We start from the raw sequence: 6,000 nt of genomic DNA, 5'->3' as shown, positions 1-6,000 counted from the left end.
AGCAAGAATGAATTCCTTCCCATGTGTAAGCTTTGACTGGGATTTAGTGACACGCAGGTATAAACAGTGGAGGAGCCTGTTCAAAGAATCCCCACGTGTTTTCGTTTCCCTCGGTGTAGTTGCTGTCTGTAAAATGAAAGGTAAGTTAATTATAAAATAACACGGTCGTACTAGTAATGCCACAACAGTCAGCACTACAGTGAAACATGCCAGGATTGATTACATTAGCTTGCCTGGGAGGATTGATACTGAACTGTCAGGAGTGACATGAAAGAAATTTCAGTGCTATTAGACCTACCTCACAGGGGCATCATCACAGGAGATAATTTAACTTCTTTCATCTTTGTTTCCAAGGTTTCATACCTTGCTGGAAATGCTAATTTTAAAGAGCACAGATTTGTAGTTTTTCATCCCCAAAGTTAAAAATACTCTCCACATTTGCAAGCTTGCTGTTTCAGGTCTGCTTCAGAATAGTTTCAGGTTTGCTGTTGGGACAAATACCTCTTCCGAAATCCCACGGTTCAGCATGTTTTATTGTGTAGAAAAAACAAAGCAGTTGAGGAAGAATGAAATGAGAAAGAAATTAAGACACGAGGTTTGTACAGCCAGTACATCGACCTCCTTCCTCATGAGGCACAGAGGGTGGTTTTTCCAGGCACACGTGGGCACGTGGCACCTGTGTTCATTTAAATGATTACACATTCAACCAGATTTGAATGTGTGATGTGCAATCATTTGAATAGCTCATTATACATTAAAATAAACTGACACAAACACAACTCGTTCTCTGCTGCTTTTGAGAAACTACGTAAATTAAATGAAATGAAGGTGATGTTAGCTGAAGATTTGACATACAAAAGAGTCAGAAAATTCAGAATTATGTCTTTGACCGTGATCAAATAGCTTTCAGTCCTACTGTGCAATTAGAAAAGCAGCAACAGGAAGGATGATGTCTACCCTCTGCCTTGGACCACCACTCTCCGGGCCCCTAGACCATTCATTTCATGCTGGGCTTTGGGCACTAGCCCAAAGGACCATGTTGCATAAAGGGAAACAGGAGGGAAAAACAGTTAAAAAAAAAAGCAAGTGAAAAGAGAGAATGTAGTCCTCAGGGTAAGTGCCTGTATTTCTCCCACCTCACCCATTATGATGTGGTCACTGTCTGCTCTTTGTTTTTGCTTCTGTTTTTGAAAATACTTAATGATTTTTATAACCCACTTGAGTGGGTTCTGACCCCATCAAGCCACTGATACTGTGTTTTTCAAAGTTTATCATCTTGCCAAATCCAAATGTCTTGACTTTCTTGACCTGTGTGCATCTCCTCCTTCCCTGATTAATGTCTAAATGACTGGCAAATGCCAGAGCTTGGTTTTGGATGGGCTGGCTTCTTTTCTCTCTTTAGGTGATCACATCCAGTCTTGCATATGTATGCAGATGAATCCGAATTTATATATCCACGTCTCACAGCATCCCTGAACTCCATGTTTGTATATCCAGTGCATACTTGATGTCCTCATTTGAAAGACTTATAAATATCTGAGACTTAACATGGTGAAAACACTCTTAATTTCACACTGACCTCTTCTACTTATAGTATCATCTCCATCTACCTAGTTGCTCAGACAAAAAATGAGCTCTTCTCATCTCCTGTCTTTCCTTCTCTTCACCCCACATCCAAATCCAGTTCATTAACAAGTCTACTCAAGACTGCATCCAAAATGTTTCCCAAATCCATCAGGTGCCAACCACCATCATCCCTCACCTTGATGACTTTGCTAGCTAACAGGTTTCTCTGCTTCCAGTAGTACAATATTTTTTTCCTCCAATTTTCCCTCTCTTTACTGACATCACCCTTGTCAATCCACCATTGTATTTTTCCTGGCTTCTATAGTTGTCTCTCAGCTGATCTCCTAACTCAGCAACCAAGGGCATCCTCTAAAAATACAAATCAAGGCTGGGTGCCATGGCTCATGCCTATAATCCTAGCACTTTGGGAGGCTGAGGCAGGAGGATCACTTGAGGCCAGGAGTTTGAGACCAGTCTGGGCATCAAAGCAAGAACCCATCTCTACAAAAAATAACAAAAACATTAGCCAGGCATGGTGGTGTGCACCTGTAGTCCCAGCTACTCAGGAGTCTGAGGCAGGAACGCTGCTTGAGCCCAGGAATTTGAGGTTGCATCACCACTGCACTCCAGCCCAACGTTGTCTCCAAAAAATAAATAAATCAGATTTGACAATTTCTGTAATAGCTTCCTATTAATTTAGAACAAAATTCAAAATTATCACAGGCTACAAAGCCTTAAAAGACCTCTTTCTAAATTATATGACCACATTTCTACAATTCTTAATCTCACAGAATGTTCTTTTAAAAACCTAATTAGATTTTGTTGTTCCTCAGATTAAAAACTGTCAAAGTCTAGTAATTTTTACCACATTGGACAATGTTATATCTGTTAAGAATATTTTTGGCTCCAAGTAATGGAAAAACTGACTAATGGTGCCTTAAACAAAAAGCGATTTATTTTTCTCACAGAACAAGAAATTCTGAGTAGGCAGTCGGTGGTATTGGTGTAGCTGTTTCGTGATTCCACAAGGTGCTCAGAGTCTTCCTGTTTTCTCTTAGCATGTTGGCATTTTACCTTATGCTTGTTGCCTCATTACCCCAGGATGGCTCTTAAAGCTCCAGACATCACATCTACATCATCTGTGTTCAAGAAAACAAAAAGGTAGAAAAGATAAGAGCTGTACTAGCAAACTCATTCCTGTTCCAGCGCCTTTTCACTTATCATTTCTTCCAGCTGGACTGTGTTTCCCCCGGAAGTCATACAGTTTGCCCCGTGTAACTATTCAGTTCACAGCACAAATGTCATTTCAGAGAAGCGAGTTATTAATCCAAACTAGTACCTTCTTGTTTCTCCATCACTACCTGTTTTTTGTTTTTGTTTTTGTTTTTCTTATAGAAATTTGTATTAGTTTGCTAGGGCTTTTATAACAAAGTATTACAAACTGGGTGGCTTAACCGAAATGTGTTGTTTCACAGTTCAGGAGGCTAAAAGTCTGAGATCAAGGTGTTCGCAGGGTTGGTACCTTACGAGAGCTGCAAAGGAAGGATCTGTTCCAGGCCTCTCTCCCCGGCTTGTACATGGTTTGTCTTCCTTCTGTCAGTTTCCGTGTCCAAATTCTCTCCTCTCATAAGAGGGTCCACATTAATGACCTCTTTTTAATTTGATTACCTCTATATAGACCCTATGCCCAAATAAGGTCTCATTCTGAGGTACTGTGGTTAGCATTTCAAAACATGAATTGGGGGGGAAGGGCACAACTGCATAACAAACTCGGTAAATGTGTGCTGGATGAATGGATGAATTTTAATCACAGCCACCGTGCACTGAGTGTTTACAGTGTGCCAAATGCCACATGATGCGCTTTATCCTATCTCCTTTAATCCTCACAATAACCCAATGAAGTAGGTATATGTATATTCCCTTTTACAAATGAGGAAACCTAACTCAACATAAAGTGAGTAGAATCATGGTGCAGAGAGAGCAGGATAGTAGTATACTGGAGGCAAGAAAGACAATAAAGGCTGGGATGTCTCCAGCAAAACAATGGGGAAATGTTCTTTGAGACAGCTTTATTGTCTTTGATTTGTCATATCGAATGATGAGACAACAAGACTGAAATAGAGTCATGACAGAGTTGGCAAACTCTTTTCTATAAAGAGCCAGATAGTACATATTTTAGGTGTCCAAGTCACATGGTCACAACTACTCAACTCTGCCAGTGTAGTGGGGAAGCAGCCATAGGTAATAATGACTATGATTGTGTTCCGATAAAACTTTATCGGTATACCTCTGAGATATTGTGAATTTAGTTCCAGACCACTGCAATAAAACAAACATTGCAATAAAACGAGTCACATCAAATTTTTGGTTTCCCAGTGCGTATAAGTTTTATAAGTTATGTGTACACTATACTGCAATCTGTTAAATGTGTAATAGCATTATATCTCAAAAATGTGCACACCTTAATTTTTAAAATACTTTATTGCTAAGAATTGTGAACAATTATCTGAGCCTTCAGCAAGTTGTAATCTTTTTTGCTGGTGGAGGGTTTCACCTCAATGTTGGTGGCTGCTGAATGATCAGGGTGGTGGTTGTTGAGGGTTGCGGTGGCTGTGGCAATTTCTTAAGACAACGATGAAGTTTGTCACATTGATTGACTCTTTCTTTCATGAAAGATTTCTCTGTAGCATGTGTTGCTGTTTGATAGCATTTTACCCACAGTAGAACTTCTTTCAAAATTGGAGTCAATCTTTTCAAATCCTGCTGTTGCTTTATCAACTAAGTTTATGAACTATTCTAAATACTTTGTTGTCATTTTAGCAATGTTCACAGGGTCTTCCTTAGGCTTAGGTTCTATCTCAAAAAACCACTTTCTTTGCTCATCCATATGAAGTAACTCCTCATCTGTTCAAGTTTGTTCATGAGATTGCAGCAGGTCAGTCATATCTTCAGGCTTCACTTCTAGTTCTCTTGTTATTTCCTCCACATCCACAGTTACCTCCTCCACTGAAGTCTTGAACCCCTCAAAGTCATCCATGAGGGTTGGAATCAACTTTTTCCAAACTCCTGTTAACATTGATATTTTGACCTCCTCCCATGAATCATGAATATTCTTAATGGCATCTAGAATGGTGAATCCTTTCCAGAAGATTTTCGATTTACTTTGTCCAGATCCATCAGGGCAATCGCTGTCTATGGCAGCTATAGCCTTATAAAATGTATTTCTTCATTTATAGGACTTGAAAGTCAAAATGACTCCTTGACCCTTGGGCAGCAGAGTGGATGTTGTGTTAGCAGGCACGAAAGCAACAGCATTCATTTCCTTGTAAATTTCCATCAGAGCCCTTGGGTGACCAGGTACATTATCAATAAGCAATAGTATATCAAAAGGAACCTTTTTATCTGAGCAGTAGTTCTCAACAGTGGGCTTAAAATATTTAGTAAACTATGCTATAAACAGATGTGTTGTCATTCAGGCTTGGTTGTTCCATTTCTAGAGCATAGAAAGAGTAGATTTAGCATAATTCTTAAGGGCCCTAGGATTTTTGGACTGGTCAATGAACATTGGCTTCAACTTAAAGTCACCAGCTGCATTAGCCCTTAACAAGAGAGTCAGCCTGTTCTTTGAAGCTTTGAAGCCAGGCGTGGACCCCTCTCTAGCTATGGAAGTTCTAGATGGTTTCTTCTTGTAATAGAAAGCTGCTTTGTCTATGTGGAAAATCTGTTATTTAGTGTAAGCCACCTTCATCCATGACCTTAGCTAGATCTTTTGGATCACTTGTTGCAGCTTCTATAGCAGCACTTGCTGCTTCACCTTACACTTTTATGTTATGAAAATGGCTTCTTAGACCCAATCAGCCAACCTCTGCTAGCATCTACCTTTTCTTCTGTAGCTTCCTCATCTCTCACAGCCTTTATAAAATCGAAAAGAGTTAGGGCCTTGCTCTGGATTCGGCTTTGGCTTACAGGAATGTCGTGGCTGTTTTGATCTTCTATCCAGATCACGAAAACTTTGCCCATATCAGCAATTAGGCTGTTCTTCTTTCTTATCATTTGTGTGCTCACTGGAATAGTACTTTTAATTTCCTTCAAGAACTTTTTCTTTTCATTCACAACTTGGCTAACAGTTTAGTGCCTGAGGTCTTAGCTTTCTATGTTGGGTTTCGACATGCCTTCCTTACTAAACTTAATCGTATCTAGCTTTTGATTTAAAGTGAAAGACATGTGACTCTTCTTTTCACTTGAACACTTAAAAGCCATTGTAGGGTTATTAATAATTGGCCTAATTTCAATATTGTGTCATGAAATAGAAAGGTGCTAGGAGAGGAAGAGAAATGGGAGAACAGCCAGTTGATGGAGCAGTTGGAACACAACATTGATTAAGTTTGCTGTCTTATATGGGTGTGGTTTGTGGTACCTCAAAACAATTACAAT

This window comes from Eulemur rufifrons, chromosome 16 (genome assembly GCF_041146395.1).
Source record: "Eulemur rufifrons isolate Redbay chromosome 16, OSU_ERuf_1, whole genome shotgun sequence".
Lineage (NCBI taxonomy): Eukaryota > Metazoa > Chordata > Mammalia > Primates > Lemuridae > Eulemur > Eulemur rufifrons.
Note: the sequence above shows the minus strand (reverse complement) of the source record.